General features: G+C 38.5%; 1 long non-coding RNA gene across 1 annotated transcript; it reads right to left on the reverse strand.

Annotated features, from left to right (window-relative positions):
• Positions 1-218: 218 nt before the first annotated feature.
• Positions 219-4410, reverse strand: LOC143856770 (uncharacterized). Its single transcript, XR_013238342.1, has 2 exons — positions 3915-4410; positions 219-718 (listed from the first exon to the last, which is right to left on the reverse strand). It is a non-coding gene; the product is annotated as an uncharacterized LOC143856770 (long non-coding RNA).
• Between the last annotated feature and the right edge of the window lie 21502 nt (positions 4411-25912).

Here is a 25912-nt window from a genome sequence, read left to right on the forward strand (position 1 = left end):
TAGAGGGTAATGTATTTTCAATCGGCATTCACTGAATCAAAGTTTCAGTGCCAGTGTTTATCATTTCAATTTCATCTTTGAAAGGTTGGGATTGGCGCTCCTCCTCTCGTTCAAGTAATTGCTGTGACTCAAGTGGAGTTTCGTCAATTTTGTCCTCATTTGAAGAGGGAGTCTTATTTTAAGATCAGAAGCACACTTAAGAACAGACACAAGTGAACTTTTTGGAACTGACCGAAATTTTATTTAAAGAAAAGCTATTACATCAGACGACCTATCCTGAACATGCTCAGGATTCACAACTCTAAATAAGAAAGGGAAACAGAAGATAACTTGCCTGGACTAGGCATTGACCTTTAACTGTAAGACCGGACTCAACAATTATACTGACCATGATGACTGACTCAACATAAAATAGTAAGTGACTAAAACTTTAACTGCTGCAACTGTTTGGCGTTGAAGGCTCGGCGAAGGCTGGTTCGTTCTGAACATCATCATGGCTGATACTTTCAATTTTGGACAATGATGACTGATTCGCATAGGGAAATGCCCCTAGCTCAAGGATTCTGAGAGTGAACTCTGAAGGACTTAGCAAAATAATCTTGAAAAAGGTAGCCCCTAGAGGAGGAACAGACCAGGGGTACAAGCAAGATTGGATTATCTGGACCAGGCATGATCAGATCATGAGAACGCATAATCGAAAGATTGTGAGATTCTGCATCTGCCAGTTAGGGGATGGCATGAAGATACGATCGAATCGTATGACAGAAGAACGAAAGGCGCACGATCAAAAGATTAGATGAGATAGCATAAGATTGCTTTCAACGGATAGATCATGAATGACTAATCCTATGAGATCTTTGGAAATGATGGGATTTATATCCTAACCCAAAGGGAATTTTTTTTTTTTTCACATTTTATCAGTGTTACCTGAAGGCATCAACCTTAATCCTAATCTATCGGAGTGGAGAGAGAATCTCGACTCATGACTTTGTTCGTGTATATAAGGACCGATCGTGACCATTGGAAGATGGACCACGGCCTAATCTAGACACCAATGGGTAGGATATCCTAAACTAGGCTCACACACGTGATGCACATGTGTTCGTATACTACATGCATGTGTGGGTTAATCTAGGGGTAAGGCCAAGAGTTCCCTTAGCGCGAATCCCTGCTCGATATACTGTACCAGTGTCCGGCGTATCAGTACGTGAACAAGAGATCCGTTTACGTACCATAAAGGTACCAGGCTAAGGGTGGAATGCTTCTCTAGCACAGAGGCACCAGGTGATGAAATCCCAGTCAACCATGCTAGATAACACTCCGGGTTCCTAAAATAGGACGTGTGTGCACGTGAGATGCAAGGGTTTAGATGCAAGTGATGTAAGTGTGTGCAATAAGTTCGCGCGATCTATGATGCCTTCAGGTTTTGTTAGATTAAGTTTGAGTAAAATGTGATGAGAAAATAAAACAAGACAAACTAATCTGACAAGTATACAAGAGATAGAGTTCTTATGAGCCAGTTAAATTAAATTCAAATGAATTATCTTTTGGAATTTTAATGAAGTTAGGTGATCCCCAGCAGAGTCGCCAGACTGTGGTACCCTGATCCCGCGAGAGGGGTGGGGCGCGAGCCGCCTCGCACTCTCTCTCTTGGTCTCTCGTATCCACGCGATTGGCGTGTGCATTTTATTATTGATTTGAATTAATCTTTCCTGTGAACTTGGGATCACTAAGGCAATCCGAATTCCACACGAAAGAGACTGACAGAGTCGCCACCTAGATGTGGGATCTAGGACCCGTAATTAACCAGAAATCTAGACTCGCTACCTGGTTACGAGAATGGAAGGTATGGGGAGTTATCCACCACATGCACCATTCTTGCCCGATAATCGGTCTTCGATTCCAAAAGCTAACTCTTTTAAATTTATTTTAAATGGCTCATTCAACTCTATGTTAATGTGCAAACTAAGTGACATGCATCCTATGATCTAATTTCAATGTGAATCCTAAATGTGTATCTTGATTTATTAATTTGTCTGGATTCAATCTAAGTGAAAGTTCTCCTAAAATTCTAATTTCATGGAAAGTCCTAAGTGATTTGATTAAGCATTTACAAGAAAATTAATATACAAAACACCACAATTTGTTTGTGGTGCCGACTCGCGGGTGGTATGCCATCAGACATCCAAGCTGCCTACGTACCCAAGCCTCACTGGGATCAGAGTCGACGTAGTTCGGTGCACCTAAGCTAAGTTACATATGCCTAACTCAACTAAGACACCGACCTAGACGGGATTGACTGTTTCAACAGTTTTAAGAGAAGTTATTTAATTCAAGTTGAGGATTTTATTATCTTAGGATTTCATCGAAGATGCTATATGATTCTTATCTAAATGCAAGTTGTCCCTTAGACTAATGCAGGTTAGCCTACATCCTAGTTTACTAGGCTTGTCCTATGGAAAAGATCGGGTGACTAGTGTAACTAAACCTATGGCACGGTTGCTATACATAGCAAACGTCCGTGATGAGGCTGGACTCCTGACTCTAGGACTCCCTAAAACCTAAGACTCCCTAAAACTTAGGACACGACACAACACGACACCAGTGTTCCTAAATTGGGCTCTAAGGGTTCCTAAAGGAATTTTGAATCCACCGGCTCTTGGGAATCTCGAATTCTTTTGGGTTTGTGGAAACTTTTAGAGTTTTCTTGAAGCTTTTATTATCTGAAGGTATTTAGTGTGTTTGGTAGCTTTTAAAGTTGTTTATTTAGAAGGTTTTAGTTTCATTTGAAATTTTTAGTGGTCTTTTGGTTAATGGCTTTTAACGGATTTTTATCAGTGGATTTTAAATGGGTGAATTTTAGTTTTGTTAATTTTAGGTTGGATGTACTTTAGATTAATGTCTTTCGATTTTGGTTTGGAAAATGACGTTAACACAACCAAGTTTTGACAATTGCACAAATTCGACAAACCATTGACCATTAAAAGATCTGACAAATGCAGCCCACTAAAACTGTCGTAACTCTTTAACCGCTTGGCCAAATTCAACGTACAAACATGCGTTGGAAAGATCTTTTATAGGGCTACAACTTTGTAGTTCTCCATTGTTTGTAAATCTGTGATTTAGAGGTTCGAATTTGTGTTGCAAACAAAAGGACAGCAACATTAAACTGGAAATGCCTAAAGGTGTGCCGCAACCATTTTGGACTTAACTTTTTAACCGCTCGCTGTCTGATCTAGCACGAATACTCGTTGGAAACGGCACGAAAATATCTACGACTTTGTAGTTAACCATTTCCCACGATTCTGTTGTTTAGAGGTCGAAAAATCTGTTTAAAGTCTAACAGCTAGCACTATGACGGGAATGATATTGGCACCCCCATGTTTTCTTTTGATAGTTCTTATTTTTTTAGTGATTAAAAGACGGTGAATATGAAAAATGGCTTGAATGGGCCTGAGATTAGATTCAAATGGGATGTTTGAAAAAGGGGTTGTTTTTATCTACTTGGCAAGGTGGGGTATGGATATTGGGTTCTTGAGATTGAGTGGGGGCTGTTGTTATCAAATTGGAGTGGGGGCTGTTGTTATCAATTGAAAGATGGAGGTTTTGTAAGCCAAATTAAATGGGTTTTGATAATTCATGTAAAATTCAAGTTTTCTTTCTTGTAAATGTTCAAAATTTTTAATGAATTGTTTTCCCAAAAGAAATCTAAATTCCCTAACAAGCCAATGATTTCAACATCCCATTGCAAATAGGTTCTAATGACCCTAACACATTAATCATATTTAGCATAAGTGAGAACATGACCAAGGCCAAACTAGTACAAAATTAAACATGACATCAACCAAAATATACGCAAAACAACACTCAATCCTACAAATATAGAAAAGAAAATAAAATTCCAAAAGACATACCTTTTTGTAGACGATATTCCATGCAAACTTATGGAGAAGAGGGATTTGGTCTAGAGAGATGGCTTGAATTTTCTAAGAGAGGGGTTCTCTCCTCTTTTCTTTTTTTTCCTTCTTTTCTTTGGTAAGATGAGAGGGTATTTATAGGAGAATGGGATAGGAGGTTAGGTGAGGTTAGGTGAGGTTAGGTAAGGTTAGGTGAGGTTAGGTGATGTTAGGTGAGGTTAGGTGAGGTTAGGTGAGGTTTGGATGGTTATGATGGGAGGAGAGGTTAGGTGAGGTTAGGTGAGGTTTGAATGGTTAGGATGAGAGGAGAGGTTAGGTGGTTTTGGATGGTTAGACCCAGGTCATGATCTGCCATTGATCTAACGATTTACGGAAATCGGGTCTCGGAATGGAATCAGGGTCCGGGCTATGAAGTGACCCTAGCTTATTTTGTCCCGATTGATGATCCGTAAAGTCAGATCAAGATATTAATGACCTAAAACATATAAATCAATGATAGAGGGGGTTCTCACATGGATTTAACACACTAATTTATTTGTTGATTAAAACAAAACAAAATGGGGTGTCTACAACTGCCAGATGATTATTGTTGTTGTCTGAGTTTGACATCACCCATGTAACCCAAAAATCAGTAAAGGGCCGAGTCATTGCTGAGCAATTGGCAGAAGCACCCCGAGAAGAAAACCAGCCTTTCAAACCAATGTTCCCAGATGAAGAGATCATGATGGTAGAAGATGAATATCCAGAAACTGGTTGGACCCTATATTTTGATGGAGCAGCAAACCAAGCAGGACAAGGAGTAGGGGCATTGCTTGTGTCACCTCGAAATGAGCATGTTCCGATTGCCGTTAAGTTACAATTCAATTGCACCAACAATATGGCAGAGTATGAAGCATGCATTGTTGGGCTTGAGGCTGCATTGGCCTTAGGCTTAGAGAATCTTGACGTATATGGAGATTCAAAGCTAATCATTTGCCAAACTCAAGGAGAGTGGAGAACCAAAGAAGAAAAGCTATTGCCATATCATGAATACTTGGATGCTCTTGCTAAACAATTCCAGTGCATCACTTTCAGTTATCTGCCAAGGTTGAAGAATAGATTCACCGATGCCTTAGCGACATTAGCTTCTATGATTGACATACCTCACAATATGAAGATGAGACCCATCACGGTTCAAGAGCAATGGGCTCCTGCATATGTTGATGCCATAGAGATAGCTGCAAGATGTCCCGATGGTAAACCATGGTATACGGACATAAAGAACTACATCTCAGGCCAGGGGCATCCCAATGAGGCGTCGAGTAAAGAAATAAGGACTTTGCAGAAATTGGCAGCTAATTTTGTCATTTGTGGAGGAGAGTTGTATCGACGGTCTTTCGACGGAATTCAACTCTTATGTGTCACTGAAGATCAGGCCGAAGAAATTCTCGCAGATATTCATGAAGGGGTGTGTGGACCTCATATGAATGGAAAGATGTTGGCAAAGAAGATCCTACGTCTGGGGTACTATTGGCCAACATTATAAGCGGATTGTCACACATTTGTGAAGAAATGCTATAAATGTCAGATACATGCGAATCTCATCCATGTACCACCCACCGAATTGCATTCTCTTACCTCTCCTTGGCCGTTTTCGGTATGGGGAATTGACATAATTGGCAAGATTTCTCCTAAGTCGTCTAATGATCACGAGTACATACTCGTTGCAATTGACTACTTCACCAAGTGGGTTGAGGCCGCTTCTTACTCAAAGCTTACATCCGCATCAGTTGCTAAATTCATACGCACCAATATCATATGCAGATATGGAATTCCCCATGAACTTATCTCAGATAACGGATCTCATTTCAAGAAAGAAGTAATCACTCTTTGCGAAGAGTTCAAGATTAAGCATCATAAATCCTCACCTTATCGGCCGCAGACAAATGGAGCGGTAGAAGCTGCAAACAAAAATGTCAAGACTATCATTAGCAAAATGTTAGAAACTTATAAGGATTGGTCAAATAAGTTACCGTACGCCTTGTGGGCTTACAGAACATCAATTAGAGCTTCAACTGGGGCAACTCCCTACTCTCTTGTTTATGGTATGGAAGCAGTGCTACCTGTTGAGATCCGTGTACCTTCACTCCGAGTGTTGACTGAGGCTAAGTTGCCAGAAAATGAATGGGTAGATGCCAGATATAAAGAGCTGAACATGCTGGATGAGAAGAGGTTAAAGGCGCTTTACCATGTGCAGGGTTATCAGCGCAGAATAGCCAGGGCTTTTAATAAAAAGGTTAAAATCAGAGATCTAGAGGAAGGCAATCTTATTTTGAAAGAGAACCGAGCACCAGTGTTTGACCCAAGAGGCAAATTCAAGCCAAATTGGTCAGGACCATACATTGTGGACCAAATCTTACCCGGAAAAGCCGTCAAGCTCCGTAATTTAAATGGAGAAATATTACCGGAACCAACAAATCTTGATCAACTCAAGAGGTTCTATGCTTGAACACCAGAAGGCCGTCTTTTGGCCGAATAAATCCCAAATTCATAACCCAAAATTAAAAAAAATATATATATATATATAACCTTTTGCAAACCCTTTTGAGCCTAAATAAAATTTTCCTTCAAAACCCAATATACTAGGGGCATTCGCCCCGAACTACGCGAGACCTGATCCCTACATTGGGGTACGTAGGCAGCTCGGTTAAACCGAGTTCGGTCGATTCAAAAAAAAAGAAGAAATTTAATCCTTTCAGAATAAAGAGGGACAAGTTCCAAAAGAAGAAAAGTCAATCATTCCAGAAAGAAAAGAAAAATCAATTAACCTTCAAACAATTTATCTTCAAACTAGGGGCATTCGCCCTGAACTACGCACGACCTGATTCCTACCCTGGGATACGTAGGCAACCTGTTCACGGGTTCGGTCGAAATCTTGGTTGAACCTTAAGCCATTCTTTGAAAAGCCCTATCCCACCTATAAAGTCCTTCCGGTGTTCAGAATTAATAATCTAGGTCCCGAAACACAAAAAGTGAAAAAAAAAAGAAAAGAAAAAAAGAAACGGAGCTTGAAGATCCGCTAGATTGAAAACCTGAAAAGGCGATCTAGGCAAAATTTAGGATCATTTCCCTGCTAAGTTGAAAACCTGAAAAGGCGGCTTAGGCAAAAGTTAAGGGGGTGGCCTGCTGAGTCGAAAACCTGAAAAGGCGATTCAGGCAAAAGTTAAGGCCGAGCGGTCCGCTAAGTTGAAAATCCGAAAAGGGAAACTTGGTCGTGGTAAGATTGGATTCACACCAAAAGAATTTCATCGGTCTCTGAACTCGCGATAGGTCAGGCAAAGCTAATAAACAATGATTCTCAAAACTAGGGGCATTAATTTCAAAGCAATCCGAAAGTTGATAGAAAGATATATGGAGTATCACTGTCTTAAAAATAAGTGAAGATGTTTATCAATGGAGAAACATTCTTTAAAAGAGGCTAGCCTAACCCAAAAGAAAATGCTGATAAGTCAGAAGCATCACGAGATTGCTTGAGTAATCTTTCTTATTTTGTTAAAAAAAAAAAATTTTAATTTACGAACTCTATTTTTAGAATTGTTGTAGGGTGCAATTACTCTGAAGGCAGGTTCATTAATAGGTTCTGAGAAACTTGGAAAAAGGTGACACTGTCACGAATGGCGAAGATCTTTGAAAGAATAATCTCTGGTCAATGAATAGAAGAAGGTTAGAATGCCTCAAACCGGGGCAGGTTGCTAATGAAGTGGCATCTCATATTCAAGCCCTGAAAGTCCTTTGCTGCATGGTGTTATTAAATCCTTTGCTTCTAAAGTTGTTAATTGGAAATTTTGATTTCTTTCAAAGCTCAAATTATCATATCTCTCTGAATCCATTGAAAATCATATTTTCTCTTTGAGCATCATACAAATGTGATGTCTCATTTCCTTGGAATCCGTACAAATACGGTATTTCATTCTCTTCGAGTCCATACAACTATGGTCTCTTGTTCTCTTTGAACGTCATACAAATATGACGTCTCATTTTCTTGGAATCCGTATAAATATGGTATTCCATTCTCTTCGAGTCCATACAACTATGGTCTCTTATCCCCTTTGAACATCATACAACTATGATGTCTCATTTCCTTGGAATCCGTACAAATACGGTAGTTCATTCTCTTTGAGTCCATACAACTATGGTCTCTTATCTCCTTTGAACATCATACAACTATGATGTCTCATTCCTTGGAATCCGTATAAATATGGTATTCCATTCTCTTCGAGTCCATACAACTATGGTCTCTTATACCCTTTGAACATCATACAACTATGATGTCTCATTTCCTTGGAATCCGTATAAATACGGTATTTCATTCTCTTTAAGTCCATACAATTATGGTCTTTTATTCCCTTTGAACATCATACAACTATGATGTCTCATTTCCTTGGAATCCGTATAAATACGGTATTTCATTCTCTTCGAGTCCATACAATTATGGTCTTTTATTCCCTTTGAACATCATACAACTATGATGTCTCATTTCTTTGGAATCCGTACAAATACGGTATTTCATTCTCTTCGAGTCCATACAACTATGGTCTTTTATTCCCTTTGAACATCATACAACTATGATGTCTCATTTTCTTGAAATCCGTACAAATACGGTATTTCATTCTCTTCGAGTCCATACAACTATGGTCTGTTATTCTCTTCGAGCATTACACAAATGTGATATCTCATTTCCTTGGAATCCGTATAAATATGGGATTCCATTCTCTTCGAGACCATACAACTATGGTCTCTTATTCCTTCTGAGCATCACACAAATGTGATGTCTCATTTCCTTGGAATCCGTATAAATACGGTATTTCATCTTGCCCAAGCCCATTCAAAAATGAGGCTTCGTTTTCATTAAAAATCTTTCAAAAGTCATCCATTATATGTCTGAGACCATTTAAAAATGGCATCTCGTTTCCTCTAAAAACCATTCAAAAATGGTATTCCTTTCCCTCCGGATATCCATTCGAAAATGGTATCCCATTTTCTCGTTGCCCGTTTGTAAGCGGCACCGCAGCGGGATTTTTTATTTTATTTATTGCATTCCAATTCTAGGACTTCGTTTAGGGTCTTGCATTAGGTAGTAAATGTTTACGTCTAGGTTCCGTTTTGTGTAGAGTCCTTTGTTGATTAAAGCTGCGCAAAATGGCTCCGTCACTTTTGCTTTGGTATCCGATGACTACGTCATCTCTACTAAAGAGGGGCATCTGTAGACACCCCAATTTTGCTCCACTTTAATCAATAAAGAGGTTAGTGTTTCGTTATCCTTTTTTCAGTGTTTCCCATTCCTGTGTCCGTCCCTTACGTTTTCTCAATCTTTCCGATCATTTCCGCAATGTTCCGCATTTTTCTTTTCGCTAAGCTTTGAGAGGGGTTATTCAGAAGAATCCAACCCAGAGAGAATTGGGACCCGTCGGTAGGCCCGCATTGAACATTTGTTTAGATTTGGATCAAACAGAGGACTCGTGCATTGTTTTAATGAAAAATGAGTTTTTGAGCCTACTTCGATCCAATGCATAAAGATGTCCATCAAGGGAGCAGTCAAGATCTCAGAGAAGTCATTTTTAACAACCAACCGATTGGTGGCTCACTAATCGAATGGTTTGGATCAACTTATAGAGTGGTACGCAGGCATGTCCATCTATATTATAGTGGCCCACCACTCGGTTGGTTTAGATTACCTGATGAAGATAATTAAAAGAGCACAACCTATTTATAATGCAAGCCAAACAATTGGATGGTTCGGATCATCTTTCGGAAATGGATAATGGGCACTGTCCTGTGCCACCAAATGAACTGTTTTTTTTATTATCTAATTGAAAGGGGTAGGTAAATTGGAATGGGTGTGCGTGGGAGAAAGGGTGGGCCCACTGATGTTTAAAATCGCAATTTCGGAAGAGAGACATGTTCGACCAACTTCAAGTGGGGCCTATCATTGTTTCATTCAAGATAATGTGGCATATTAAATGGACGATTCAGATCATCTTACACCAATGAGGTTGGGGCGCCATCGATTTGCCTGTATCCCATCCAATAAATGATCCAAATGCATCCAACCTTATGCCTGTTAATGAAGGGTTCGGATTTTACTTATGGAGGTATTGTTTAAAAGGACATGGTAAGAAGGGACCTACTTGGATTTGAATTTCACGTTGCCCGAAGGAGTTACAAAAAAAAAAGAGGGGGCAGTTACGGAAACTCTATGTGAGAAAGTAAGGATTGATTTATTTCTGGATACCTGGGCAATCTTAGCAACTCTATCTTTCATATCCTTTCAAGAAAAACGTGGGTTGCCTTGCAAAGAGGATCATCTTGATTGGATCGTTGCCCATGCATCTAATTGGAATTGAACCAAAATCTTGTCCTTTCTAAAATAAGGGGACCGATCATCTCTCTTCACTTTGGAGAGTTTCCAAACTTAAAAAAAAAAAAGAGCAAGTTGCTCTCTTGGGCTACCTTGATTCTTCCTTTTCGATCAATTGGTAAAAACGGCAAGCATGCCATAGGTTTGAAGGGAGATACAAAAAGAAGGAGAGAAAGAAAGAAAAAAAAAAGACAGAAAAGGTTCGGTTCTAAAAAAAAAAAAAAAAGAGAGAGGGGAAGAAAAACGGATTTACAGAGCAGCCGACGAGAGCTCTCTGGGTTTTGGATTCATCTCCCCGACTCCAAGGTCAGGTTTTCCCTCCATCTCTGCTCCCTCTTGCTCTGATACTCCCCGATAGCCCCCCTATATCTTCTTCACAATAGCAAAAAAAGAAAAAAAAAAGAAAAACAGAGTATCGGTTTTTTTAACCGATACCTCTGTACATCTCCCTCTAAACCTCCCTCTCTCAATAGTGTTTTTTTATCTCTCCCCCTCCATCTCAGTCTCAGCATTCTCACCCTATCATCTCCTCACCTCTCATCCCTTCAAGAGAAGGATCTTTTGAGAAGCAGAAAAAAAAGAAGCAAAGAAAAGAAAGAAAACAGAGTATCGGTTTTCACCGATACTCTGTTTCACAGTTCTCTCTCTATCTCACTCTCTCTCTCTGTCTCTCTGTCTCTCTCTATCTCTCTCTCTCTCTCTTTCTCTCTCTCTCTATACTCCTCTCCCCCCCTCTCTGCATTCACTCTCTAACTCTCACTACCTTTCTGTGTCTCTCTCGGCCTCTAATTCTCACTACCTTTCTAACTCACTTCATCTTTCTCTCTGTCTCTCTCTATCTATCTTTCTCTATCTCTCTCTCTCTGTCTCACTCCCTCCCTCTCTTTCTCTCCCCTCTATCCATCTGTCTTCTCTTCCTCTCTGTCACTCTTCCTCTCAGAGTTCCGAGCTCAGAGCTCCGAGAAAAATCTTGGAGTTCTGAGAAGCCTAAAAATCAGCAGATTTTGTGTTTTTATTGCTTGTTTGATTTTTGGCTTTTGGAACTCAACTCCTATGATAATTTTAAAATGTTTATGAGGGTCCCAACATGTTGGTCCACCACATAACCATTCACTAATCGATTTTAAGTTCTTAAGTGTGTTTGAAAAAAAACTCTTTTAAAACACTTTACCTTGACTTGGAATTCTAAAGAGAATGGATGTACAATGATACCTATGTAACCTTCAACTTCTCTTTAGTCTTGGTCTTCAATTGATCTTCCATCTTTTGTATGCTTGTTTGAGAGATGATGTGAGCTCCACTTAGCTCCTTTGACTCTTGTGTTGGTACGTCTTCAAGCATTACCATGTAGTGTGTTGGTTTCTTCAATTAATCAATCTTATCTTAAACACAACACTTCAAGGCAAATTGATTAGTGTAGACACCCCAATTTTGCTCCGCTTTAATCAACAAAAAGGTTAGTGTTTCCTTATCCGTTTTTCGGTGTTTCCCATTCCCGTGTCCGTCCCTTACGTTTTCTCAATCTTTCCGATCATTTCCGCAATGTTCCGCATTTTTCTTTTCGCTAAGCTTTGAGAGGGGTTATTCAAAAGAATCCAACCCAGAGAGAATTGGGACCCGTCGGTAGGCCCGCATTGAACATTTGTTTAGATTTGGATCAAACAGGGGGCCCGCGCATTGTTTTAATGAAAAATGAGTTTTTGAGCCTACTTCGATCCAATGCATAAAGATGTCCATCAAGGGAGCGGTCAAGATCTCAGAGAATTCATTTTTAACAACCAACCGATTGGTGGCTCACTAATCGGATGGTTTGGATCATCTTATAGAGTGGTACACTGGCATGCCCATCTATATTATAGTGGCCCACCAATCGGTTGGTTTAGATTACCTGATGAAGATAATTAAAAGAGCACAACCTATTTATAATGCAAGCCAAACAATTGGATGGTTCGGATCATCTTTCGGAAATGGATAATGGGCACTGTCCTGTGCCACCAAATGAACGGTTTTTTTTTATTATCTAATTGAAAGGGGTAGGTAAATTGGAATGGGTGTGCGTGGGAGAAAGGGTGGGCCCACTGATGTTTAAAATCGCAATTTCGGAAGAGAGACATGTTCGACCAACTTCAAGTGGGGCCTATCATTGTTTCATTCAAGATAATGTGGCATATTAAGTAGACGATCCAGATCATCTTACACCAATGAGGTTGGGGCACCATCGATTTGCCTGTATCCCATCCAATAAATGATCCAAATGCATCCAACCTTATGCCTGTTAATGAAGGGTTCGGATTTTACTTATGGAGTTATTGTTTAAAAGGACATGGTAAGAAGGGACCTACTTGGATTTGAATTTCACGTTGCCCGAAGGAGTTACAAAAAAAAAGAGGGGGCAGTTACGGAAACTCTATGTGAGAAAGTAAGGATTGATTTAAATCTGGATACCTGGGCAATCTTAGCAACTCTATCTTTCATATCCTTTCAAGAAAAACGTGGGTTGCCTTGCAAAGAGGATCATCTTGATTGGATCGTTGCCCATGCATCTAATTGGAATTGAACCAAAATCTTGTCCTTTCTAAAATAAGGGGACCGATCATCTCTCTTCACTTTGGAGAGTTTCCAAACTTATAAAAAAAAAGAGCAAGTTGCTCTCTTGGGCTACCTTGATTCTTCCTTTTCGATCAATTGGTAAAAACGGCAAGCATGCCATAGGTTTGAAGGGAGAGACAAAAAGAAGGAGAGAAAGAAAGAAAAAAAAAAGACAGAAAAGGTTCGGTTCTAAAAAAAAAAAAAAGAGAGAGGGGAAGAAAAACGGATATACAGAGCAGCCGACGAGAGCTCTCTGGGTTTTGGATTCATCTCCCCGACTCCAAGGTCAGGTTTTCCCTCCATCTCTGCTCCCTCTCGCTCTGATACTCCCCGATAGCCTCCCCTATATCTTCTTCACAATAGCAAAAAAAAAAAAGAAAAAAGAAAAACAGAGTATCGGTTTTTTTAACCGATACCTCTGTACATCTCCCTCTAAACCTCCCTCTCTCAATAGTTTTTTTTTATCTCTCCCCCTCCATCTCAGTCTCAGCATTCTCACCCTATCATCTCCTCACCTCTCATCCCTTCAAGAGAAGGATCTTTTGAGAAGCAGAAAAAAAAGAAGCAAAGAAAAGAAAGAAAACAGAGTATCGGTTTTCACCGATACTCTGTTTCACAGTTCTCTCTCTATCTCACTCACTCTCTCTCTCTCTCTCTCTTTCTCTCCTCTCTATACCCCTCTCCCCCCCTCTCTGCATTCACTCTCTAACTCTCACTACCTTTCTGTGTCTCTCTCGGCCTCTAATTCTCACTACCTTTCTAACTCACTTCATCTTTCTCTCTGTCTCTCTCTATCTATCTTTCTCTATCTCTCTCTCTCTGTCTCACTCCCTCCCTCTCTTGCTCTCCCCACTATCCATCTGTCTTCTCTCCCTCTCTGTCACTCTTCCTCTCAGAGTTCCGAGCTCAGAGCTCCGAGAAAAATCTTGGAGTTCTGAGAAGCCTAAAAATCAGCAGATTTTGTGTTTTTATTGCTTGTTTGATTTTTGGCTTTTGGAACTCAACTCCTATGATAATTTTAGAATGTTTATGAGGGTCCCAACATGTTGGTCCACCACATAACCATTCACTAATCCATTTTAAGTTCTTAAGTGTGTTTGAAAAAAAACTCTTTTAAAACACTTTGCCTTGACTTGGAATTCTAAAGAGAATGGATGTACAATGATACCTATGTAACCTTCAACTTCTCTTTAGTCTTAGTCTTCAATTGATCTTCCATCTTTTGTATGCTTGTTTGATAGATGATGTGAGCTCCACTTAGCTCCTTTGCTCTTGTGTTGGTACGTCTTCAAGCATGACCATGTAGTGTGTTGGTTTCTTCAATTGATCAATCCTATCTTAAACACAACACTTCAAGGCAAATTGATTAGTGTAGACACCCCAATTTTGCTCCGCTTTAATCAACAAAAAGGTTAGTGTTTCGTTATCCCTTTTTCAGTGTTTCCCATTCCCGTGTCCGTCCCTTACGTTTTCTCAATCTTTCCGATCATTTCCGCAATGTTCCGCATTTTTCTTTTCGCTAAGCTTTGAGAGGGGTTATTCAGAAGAATCCAACCCAGAGAGAGAATTGGGACCCGTCGGTAGGCCCGCATTGAACATTTGTTTAGATTAGGATCAAACAGGGGGCCCGCGCATTGTTTTAATGAAAAATGAGTTTTTGAGCCTACTTCGATCCAATGCATAAAGATGTCCATCAAGGGAGCGGTCAAGATCTCAGAGAAGTCATTTTTAACAACCAACCGATTGGTGGCTCACTAATCGGATGGTTTGGATCATCTTATAGAGTGGTACACTGGCATGTCCATCTATATTATAGTGGCCCACCAATCGGTTGGTTTAGATTACCTGATGAAGATAATTAAAAGAGCACAACCTATTTATAATGCAAGCCAAACAATTGGATGGTTCGGATCATCTTTCGGAAATGGATAATGGGCACTGTCCTGTGCCACCAAATGAACGGTTTTTTTTTATTATCTAATTGAAAGGGGTAGGTAAATTGGAATGGGTGTGCGTGGGAGAAAGGGTGGGCCCACTGATGTTTAAAATCGCAATTTCGGAAGAGAGACATGTTCGACCAACTTCAAGTGGGGCCTATCATTGTTTCATTCAAGATAATGTGGCATATTAAATGGACGATCCAGATCATCTTACACCAATGAGGTTGGGGCGCCATCGATTTGCCTGTATCCCATCCAATAAATGATCCAAATGCATCCAACCTTATGCCTGTTAATGAAGGGTTCGGATTTTACTTATGGAGTTATTGTTTAAAAGGACATGGTAAGGAGGGACCTACTTGGATTTGAATTTCACGTTGCCCGAACGAGTTACAAAAAAAAAAGAGGGGGCAGTTATGGAAACTCTATGTGAGAAAGTAAGGATTGATTTATTTCCGGATACCTGGGCAATCTTAGCAACTCTATCTTTCATATCCTTTCAAGAAAAACGTGGGTTGCCTTGCAAAGTGGATCATCTTGATTGGATCGTTGCCCATGCATCTAATTGGAATTGAACCAAAATCTTGTCCTTTCTAAAATAAGGGGACCGATCATCTCTCTTCACTTTGGAGAGTTTCCAAACTTAAAAAAAAAAAATAGCAAGTTGCTCTCTTGGGCTACCTTGATTCTTCCTTTTCGATCAATTGGTAAAAACGGCAAGCATGCCATAGGTTTGAAGGGAGAGACAAAAAGAAGGAGAGAAAGAAAAAAAAAAAAAAGACAGAAAAGGTTCGGTTCTAAAAATAAATAAAAAAAACAGAGAGAGGGGAAGAAAAACGGATATACAGAGCAGCCGACGAGAGCTCTCTGGGTTTTGGATTCATCTCCCCGACTCCAAGGTCAGGTTTTCCCTCCATCTCTGCTCCCTCTCGCTCTGATACTCCCCGATAGCCTCCCCTATATCTTCTTCACAATAGCAAAAACGAAAAAAAAAAGAAAAACAGAGTATCGGTTTTTTTAACCGATACCTCTGTACATCTCCCTCTAAACCTCCCTCTCTCAATAGTTTTTTTTTATCTCTCCCCCTCCATCTCACTCTCAGCATTCTCACCCTCTCATCTCCTCACCTCTCATCCCTTCAAGAGAAGGATCTTTTGAGAAGCAGAAAAAAAATAGAAGCAAAGAAAAGAAAGAAAACAGAGTATCGGTTTTCACCGATACTCTGTTTCAGAGTTCTCTCTCTCTCTCTCTCTCTCTCTCTCTCTCTATACCCCTCTCCCCCCTCTCTGCATTCACTCTCTAACTCTCACTACCTTTCTGTGTCTCTCTCGGCCTCTAATTCTCACTACCTTTCTAACTCACTTCATCTTTCTCTCTGTCTCTCTCTATCTCTCTTTCTCTATCTCTCTCTCTCTCTGTCTCACTCCCTCCCTCTCTTGCTCTCCCCTCTATCCATCTGTCTTCTCTCCCTCTCTGTCACTCTTCCTCGCTCGATCTCTCACTCCCTCCCTCTCTCACTCTCTCACTCTCTCGGTCACCCTCACTCCCATCTCTCTGATACTCTCACTCACACTCCATTACTCTCCTCCTTATCTCTCATCTCCCCAACTCTCTCACGTGAGAAAAATAAAAGAAAAAAAAATAAAGAAAAAGAGAAGGAAACGAAGCGGATCGAGCAGCGGCGCGATTTTCGAATTTTTCGGCTCTTGGATTCGGCGAAGAACTTCATCACAGGTTGGTACACAGTTCTCGAATTTTTCCGAAATTATTGGTATTTTTTTAGATTTTTGCATGATTTTTAAGCATTTAAATGATTTTAATTCAATATTAAATGTGTATGCTTAAATTCATGATCTGCATGGGTGTTTCAAATCCGTTTCGTCCCGAAATTTAATACGATGTTCTACTTAAATAGGGTAAAATAACTATCGGATCGGATCGGAGATTGGATCAACGGTTTTTAAGAATTTGAGTGAAGAGTGGAATTTTATTTAAAATAATGGCCGAGTAATTACGAAATTCGAAAAAATAGCCATCTCAGCATGATCTATTTTTTGGAATTTCAAATTTTTCTTGTGTTCATCACATCAGAACAAGGTTGGAGGACGTTTTCCGGAATCGTAATTTTCTCGAAAATCGTGTTTTAAAAATAGAAAACTTTTCAAAAATATATTTTCGACGAAGAAAAATAAAATATATACTAAATGAATTCCAAAAGTAACGAATTTTCGTGGGAAAATAATAAATGCTGTTACATTTTACCATGAAATTTTGAGAATTTTTGGATTTGGTTTGGTATATTATTTTATGCTTTCTTTGAAAATTATCAGATTTTGGGAGACTTTTTACAGACATCAGATCACAGATAAAATTCCTAAAATTTTTACAGTAGTCTTATATTCTATATTTCTAGTTTTTGTAAAATTTTCAAGTGATTTAGATCTTGTTTCATATGGGATGTAGTGTTAATTCATGATCTGGTCTGAAAATTGAAAAATCCGAAACTAATAGTAAATAGTTTCTAAAATTCATGAAAATATCACAGCATGCTATATTTACTCATATCTTATTTCTTTAAAAAATTTATTGAATTTAGATTTATATTTCTAGTAGTTTCTGTGTTATTTTTGCAATCTGATCAATTAATTATTAAATCAAAATTAAATATGAGCTTAATGTAAAAATCTGTAACAATCTTTCAGTAAGCTACATTTCATCATATCTTGCTGCTGTAGAAGTTTCAACTCATTTCGAATTCGTTTGCAACAATTTCACTTGTAAAATCACTCATATGTTTAAAATTGATAAAATTCATTGAAAATCCGAAATTAATTGAAAATTATCTGAAAATCTCTAAAGAACCTTAAATCTCTGTCACATATTAACTCCTTAATCCATTGAAACAGAAATCTTAGGATCTTTAGATTTCCCTGAAAAAATGGCCAGCGCATCCATAATCGTATCCCTATTGCACTCGATCTTTGACAATTTGAATATTTAAGTTATAGCACGTTGTTGGCTCCGAGGTTGCTGTCCACGGAAATCCTGAGATATGCCAGGCAATAAGGTGCTATAACCTAAGTATTAAATTGCGCAAGGAAAGAGCGCACGATTCCCTTCCTTGGATGCTATTCTGGGCCGAAATTGGTGAACCCTAGAACCATTGGTACTCCTTGAATGTCCAGAAACTTAAAATCCTTGAAATCTGAAATTAATTAACCTCAAGAACTTGAATCGATTTGCTTCGTGTCTTTCGGAACCGTTGGATCACGGTTTCCGTCATATGAACCATTAGAGCCCAATTTAGGAACACTGGTGTCAGGTCGTGTCCTAGGTTTTAGGGAGTCTTAGGCTTTAGGGAGTCCTAGAGTTAGGAGTCCAGCCTCATCACGTACGTTTGCTATAGATAGCAACCGTGCCATAGGTCTAGTTACACTAGTCACCCAATCTTTCCCTAGAACAAGCCTAGTAAACTAGGATGTAGGCTAACCTGCATTAGTCTAAAGAACAACTTGCATTTGGATAAGAATCATATAGCATCTTAGATGAAATCCTAGGATAATAAAATCCTCAACTTGAATTAAATAACTCCTCTTAAAACTGTTGAAACAGTCAATCCCGTCTAGATGTCTTAGTTGAGTTAGGCATAAGTAGCTTAGCTTAGGTGCACCGAACTACGTCGACTTTGATCCCAGTGAGGCTTGGGTACGTAGGCAGCTTGGATGTCTGATGGCATACCAACCGCGAGTCGGCACCACAACAAATTGTGGTGTTTTGTATGTTAATTTTCTTGTAAATGCTTAATCAAATCACTTAGGATTTTCCATGAAATTAGAATTCTAGGAGAACTGTCACTTAGATTGAATCCAGACAAATTAAGAAATCAAGATACACATTTAGGATTCACACTGAAATTAGATCATAGGATGCATGTCACATAGATAGCACATTAACTAAGAGTTGAATGAGCCAGTTAAAATAAATTTAAAAGAGTTAGCTTTTGGAATCGAAGACCGATTATCGGGCAGGAATGGTGCATGTGGTGGATGACTCCCCATACCTTCCATTCTGGTAACCAGGTAGTGAGTCTAGATTTCTGGTTAATTACGAGTCCTAGATCTCACATCTAGGTGGCGACTCTGTCAGTCTCTTTTGTGTGGAATTCGGATTGCCTCAGAGATCCCAAGTTCACATAAAAGATGAATTAAAACCAATAATAAAATGCACACGCCAATCGCGTGGGTACGAGAGACCAAGAGAGTGCGCGGGATCGGGTCCCACAATTAGTATTCAATAACACAATCAATTATGTTTAGAATCATCAAAACAAGATAGGAGAGTAGACCCTTGGGCTTACAATCTCCCCCTTTTTGGTGATGGCAAACAAAATTGATTATGAGGTGTATGTGGAGTGACATAGTAGGCAAGTGAATGCTGGAACTCTCCCTCAATATATGCACACAGATAAATGATAACAATTAAAGAACATATGGTGCATATAGTAAATTGAATAGATAATCAATTTCAAACTTCTCCCCCTTTTGTCATGACAAAAAGGGTGAACTAAAATGTAAAGCAATTTAGGAGTAAATGAAGATTGAGTTAGGTACTCCCCCTAAATCAATGCTTATGGTATAAAAATATTTAGCCAAGTAATGCACATATACTTGTTCATGATCGAGATGTTGACATAAGTCAAATTGTTAGGTATTTTTAATTAAAGTGAAGATACCTCTCCATCTTAGAGAACTAAGAAGGCTAAGAGTACCAATTGAGTGATTTTTAAGATTAATATTTGACATCTCATTCATGCAGATACTACCAAACAAAGATGATATATATAAATAATATATAGATAAGCTGGTGAAAGGCACAAAGTATTTATTTGGCAATTTCTTTGACTTGATCTGCACTCCAAATGTTTAAGGCACTTCGGATATAATAAATTCTATCATCACTAAGGGGTTTTGTAAAGATATCTGCCAATTGATCCTCAGTGTTGATGTATTTTAAGCAAATATCCCCTTTTTGTGTGTGATCTCTAATGAAGTGGTGCCTAATCTCAATATATTTTGTTCTAGAGTGTTGTATGGGGTTCTTTGTCAAGCTTATAGCACTAGTATTGTCACATTGGATTGTAATATTTTCCATCTTAATTCCATAGTCCATCAATGTGCTTTTCATCCATAGGACTTGTGCATAGCAAGCTCCAGCTGCCACATATTCTGCTTCTGTTGTGGACAGAGCTACTGAATTTTGTTTCTTGCTAAACCATGAAACAAGTGATTTTCCCAAGAATTGACAAGTCCCACTAGTGCTTTTCCTATCCACTCTACATCCACCAAAGTCTGCATCTGAATATCCAATGAGAGTGAAGGCAGATGATCTTTCATACCATAGTCCCAGACTTTGGGTTCCTATTAAGTACTTGAAGATCTTCTTGACTGCCGATAGGTGAGACTCTTTTGGATCCGATTGAAATCGAGCACAGAGACAGACAGTAAACATAATGTCTGGTCTGCTGGCTGTCAAATAGAGTAAGCTACCTATCATACCCCTATACATCTTTTGATCTATAGATTTGCCAAATTCATCCTTTTCTAGCTTAGCAGTTGTACTCATGGGAATTCTTGATGTCTTACTGCTATCCATGCCATACTTCTTTAGTAATTTCTTTGTATATTTTTCTTGATTTATAAATATCCCATTTTGGTATTGTTTAATTTGGAGTCCTAAGCAGTAGGTTAACTCATCCATCATGCTCATTTCAAATTCATTTTTCAATAGAGTAGCAAATTCATCACACATTTTTTGATTAGTTGAGTCACAGATGGTGTCATCTACATAGATTTGTACAAGGGGGATAACTTGATTTTCTCTTTTGATAAATAAATTTTTATCCACCTTTTCCATCTCAAATCCTTTTCCCACCAGGAAAGTGCAAAGCCTCTCATACCAAGCTCTAGGAGCTTGCTTTAATCCATAAAAAGCTTTATCAAGCCTGAAGACATGATTTGGATGTTTGAAGTCTTCAAAACCTGGAGGTTGCTCAACATACACTTCCTCTTGGATATAGCCATTTAGGAAGGCACTTTTGACATCCATTTGATATAGTTTAAATCCTTTATGAGATGCATATGCGAAGAGTATCCTAATGGCTTCCATACAGGCAACAAGAGCAAATGTCTCATCGTAGTCTATTCCTTCCTCCTGATTGTACCCTTGGGCTACAAGCCTAGCTTTATTTCTAGTGATAATTCCATTTTCATCCAATTTGTTTCTATACACCCATCTCGTGCCAATGATTGGATGATCACTAGGTCTAGGCACTAGCCTCCACACCTTGTTCCTTTCGAATTGACTCAATTCTTCTTGCATAGCCATCAACCAATATTCATCCTTTTCGGCTTCCTTGATGGATTTTGGTTCTAATTCGGATAGGAACGCCAAGTTGTTACTCACACTACGATAGTATGATCTAGTTCTTACTAGCAATGTGGCATCACCTAAGATTTGGGATTCAGGATGATCTACCAATATTCTCCTATCCCTAGGTAATGAGTCATCATCTTCATTTTCTACTTCCTCACTAGGCAATGTATTACTTGTAGATGCATGGGAAGGAACATTTGTCTTAGGTAAGAGATGTTCAATAGGTTCATCCTCATCATGTGGTATTTCTTGAGGTGTTGGCTCTCTCTCATCAAATGTCACATGCATGGATTCTTCTACAACTAGAGTTCTTCTAATAAATACTCTATATGCCTTGCTATGTGAAGAATACCCTAAGAATATGCCATCATCCGACTTCTTATCAAATTTGTGTAAATTATCTTTAATGTTTAAGATGAAGCATTTACAACCAAACACTCTAAAATAGCTTATATTTGGTTTCAAGTTTTTCCAAAGCTCATAATGTGTTTTCTTAGAAATTGGCCTTATATATACCCTATTTATGATATAGCAAGCGGTGCTAACCGCCTCTGCCCAAAAGTATCTAGGGAGATCATTTTCATGCAACATAGTTCTAGCCATTTCTTGGAGGGTTCGGTTCTTTCTTTCTACAACCCCATTTTGTTGAGGTGTTCTAGGTGCAGAAAAATTGTGTTTGATGCCATGTTCATTGCAATAGGTGTCAAAATGTACATTTTCAAATTCCGTTCCATGGTCACTCCTAATGTAAGATATGGCAATACATTTTTCATTTTGTATTTGATTACACAATTTAAGAAAATTTTCATAGGTTTTATCTTTATGTGCTAAAAATATGACCCATGTAAATCGTGAGTAGTCATCCACGATGACAAACACGTACCTCTTTCCACCTAAGCTACTTGTCTTCATTGGTCCAAAAAGCTCCATATGAAGTAGTTGTAAGGGGTAGGTGGTTGAAATCATATTTTTAGGGGCAAATGAGCTTTTTAATTGTTTTCCTAATTGACAAGATCTACAAATGTGATCTTTGGTGTATTTGAACTTAGGCAATCCTCTAACAATTTCTTTTGAGGAGAGGGTCGAAATGAGATCCATTCCGGCATGACCCAACCTCCTATGCCACAACCAAGAATCTTCACTAATGGCATTAAGACAAGTCACATTTTGGAGTCTAAGATCATCTAGTCCAATAGTGTAAATGTTATTGTCTCTAGAACCTATGAATTTCACTTCTCCATCTATCTTATTTTTAACAATGCATTTGTCGGGGTTGAAGACTACTTCAAAACCATTATCACATAATTGACTAATGCTAATAAGATTATGGGATAAGCCATCAACATAAAGTACATCATGTATGGAGAGGTAGAGTTACCTATGGTGCCTTCTCCTTTGACTTTTCCTTTCTTATTATCTCCAAAGGTAACGTCTCCATCATCCTTGAGTAATAGGGATGCAAATTGGGTAAGATCTCTAGTCATGTGTCTAGAGCATCCACTATCAAGGTACCATGTGTTCTTCTTGTTATGGCTTTTAAGGCATACCTACATATGAATAGGCAAATGAGATCCTTTAGGTACCCAAATCTTCCTAATCTTGCTATGTTCATCTATCTTTACTTTAGAGTTCAATTTGATTTTATCTTGTTTAGCATGCATGCAATTTTATAATGACCTTCTAAACCACAATAAAAACAAGTTTTGGTGCTACTAGAAAAAGCCTTTACAAGTTTGTTCTTATAGTTGGATATTGTAGTATTCCATTTATGTCCAAGTCCACTTTTATCATGTGACATTCTTTGAATATTAACAAGCCTATCCAATTTCAATGAACTATGTTCAAATTTTTCAAAAAGTTTCTTTAGTTCATCATATTCAAAAGATAGTTTACTATTTTCATGCTTAAGCTTGTTGTTTTCAATGGATAGTTCTTGTCGATTTTCATTTAAAATTTTGATAGATGCATTTAAATCATGAATTTCAACTTTGTATTTTTCATTTTCATCATCTAAAAATTCATGGTCTTTCTTTAACCAACCAAATTCTTTTGTCATGTTAGAGAGAGAATTTTCAAGTGATGCATTTTTATCAAGTTCTATTTCAAGTTCATCATGTGCACTTTGTAATGAATCAAGAACTTCTTTTAAAATAATGACATCATTTAAAGTATTTACCTCTTGATTGTCATTTGTTAAGGCTATGAAGCAAACATTCTTGGCTATCAAGCAATCTTCTCCATCATTTTGTTCACCTTCACTTTCATTGTCCTCATCCCATGTGGCAATCATTCCTTTCTTGCCTTCTCTTCTCTTGAAACGGTTGTTTGAAGAAGGCTCATTGTTGAGTGGACAATCCGGGCGAATGTGTCCAAGCTTCTTGCATCCATAGCATCGGGGTTGAGACGATCCATCACCGAGCTCTTCTTTCTTCTTGAATGGAGGATTGGTCCTTCTATTTCTCATGCTTCCCATGTTCCTTTGCAAGAACTTGATCCTTCTTGTTAGGAGGGCAACTTCATCTTTCATGTCTTCCTTTGCATCTTCATTTTCACCTACATTACAAGCAAAAGCAACTCCTTTTCCTTTTTCAATTTTAGTTTCAATTTCGGGTGCTTTTGTTTTGAAAATCATCTCATGGGTTATCAAGGACCCTATTAGTTCATCTAGGTTCAATGTATTCATGTCCTTGGCTTTGGTGATTGCGGAGGTTTTGGATTTCCATGACAAAGGTAGGGATCTAAGGATTTTGGTCACTAAATCTCTATTTGAAAATTTCTTTCCAAGTCCCCTTAATCCATTTACAAGGTTCGTGAATCTAGTGTACATGTCGGCAATAGTTTCATCGGGTGTCATTTGAAAGAGTTCATATTGCCTAAATAAGTGATTCATTTTAGATTCTTTGACTTGGTTGGTTCCCTCATGGGTGACTTCTAAGGTGTCCCAAATTTCCATAGCCGAATTCAAATTTGACACTCTATTGAATTCTCCGGGAGACAAAGCACAAATTAAGGAATTCATGGCTTTGGCGTTGTAGTTTGAGGCTTGTTGTTCGGCTTCGGTCCAATCATTTAGATTTCTAGTGTGTAATATATATTCATTATTAATGGCTCTCCACATTTGATAATCTTGGGTTAAAAAGATTTTCATTTTGGTTTTCTAAAATCCATAGTTTGTTCCATCAAAGTAGGGTGGCCTAGTGTTTGAGTAACCTTCATGGTGTAGAGGGTATTTTGCCATTTTTAGAATCTTTACTCTAGACCGGTTAGGGTTTTAAAATAAATTAGAGATGAGGCTTTGATACCAATTGAAATAAACAAGAGGGGGGTGAATTGATTTTAACACTAAATTAGCCCTTTTGAAAATTAATTAGTGAACCCTAATTTGAATTTTCTTCTCTTAATTAGATTTTGGTTAGTTCAAATGAGATCAACACAAATAGAAATACCAAACCAAAATTAAGAATGAAAGTGCAAGAATAAGAAAGAACACACCGATATATAGTGGTTCGGGCAAAGCCCTACTCCACTCTTCTTAAGATCGTCCTTAAGGATTTCCACTATTGGAGACCTCCACGATGCCTGGCTCCGAGGCGATTACACTTCCAAGGGATATTAAATAAGGATGCCCTTACACCTTTACACCGACTCTCCTTCTTCGCCGAGTTCTAAGTGATGCTCCCTAGGGTATTAAGGAAGGATGATGTAAGCCCAAGGGTCTACTCTCCTATCTTGTTTTGATGATTCTAAACATAATTGATTGTGTTTTTGAATACTAATCAATTTGCTTTGAAGTGTTGTGTTTGAGATAGGATTGATCATTGAAGAAACCAACACACAACATGGTCATGCTTGGAGATATCCCATACAAGAGTCAAAGGAGCTAAGTGAAGCTCACCTCATCTCTCAAGCAAGCATACACAAGATGGAAGATCAATTGAAGACCAAGACTAAAGAGAAGTTGAAAGCTACATAGGTATCATTATACATCCTTTCTCTTTAGATTTCCAAGTCAAGGCAAAGTGTTTTCAAAATGTTTTTCAAAGAACACTTAAGAACTTAAAATGGATTAGTGAATGCTTATGTGGTGGACCAACATGTTGGGACCCTCATAAACATTCCAAAATAATCATAGGAGATGAGTTCCAAAAGCCAAAAATCAAACAAGAAATAAAATCTCAAAATATGTGGATTTTTAGGCTTCTCGGAACTCCGAGATTTTTTCTCGGAGCTCCGAGCTCGGAACTCCGAGAAATTTTCTCGGAACTCCGAGAAATGGTCCAGTAGAAAAATTCCATTTTCTGGCCGTTGTCTCGGAACTCCGAGAATATTTCTCGGAAGTCCGAGAATGGTTCTCGGAACTCCGAGAACCTTGCGACAGCTCAAAAAAAGAGCCGTTGGGTTTTGATTTAAAATTTGATTTTTGTTATCTACACCCCCAAACGGTCATATTTTGAGGAGAGACTATTTATACAATATCTAGAGGATTATTTCCTCTCTCTTGATTTTTGAAAAACCCTCTTAAGCACTCAAGCAAACTTGCAACCCTTTCAAGCTTAAGATTTTTGGTTTTTCCCAAACTTGCCTTTCACTTGTGAACCTATTGAGTTTGGATTTAGAGCTATCACTTGCAATCTTTG

Source organism: Tasmannia lanceolata, unplaced genomic scaffold (assembly GCF_043159265.1).
Source record: "Tasmannia lanceolata isolate RefF3 unplaced genomic scaffold, GAP_Taslan_0.1 ptg000023l, whole genome shotgun sequence".
Classification (NCBI taxonomy): Eukaryota; Viridiplantae; Streptophyta; class Magnoliopsida; order Canellales; family Winteraceae; genus Tasmannia; species Tasmannia lanceolata.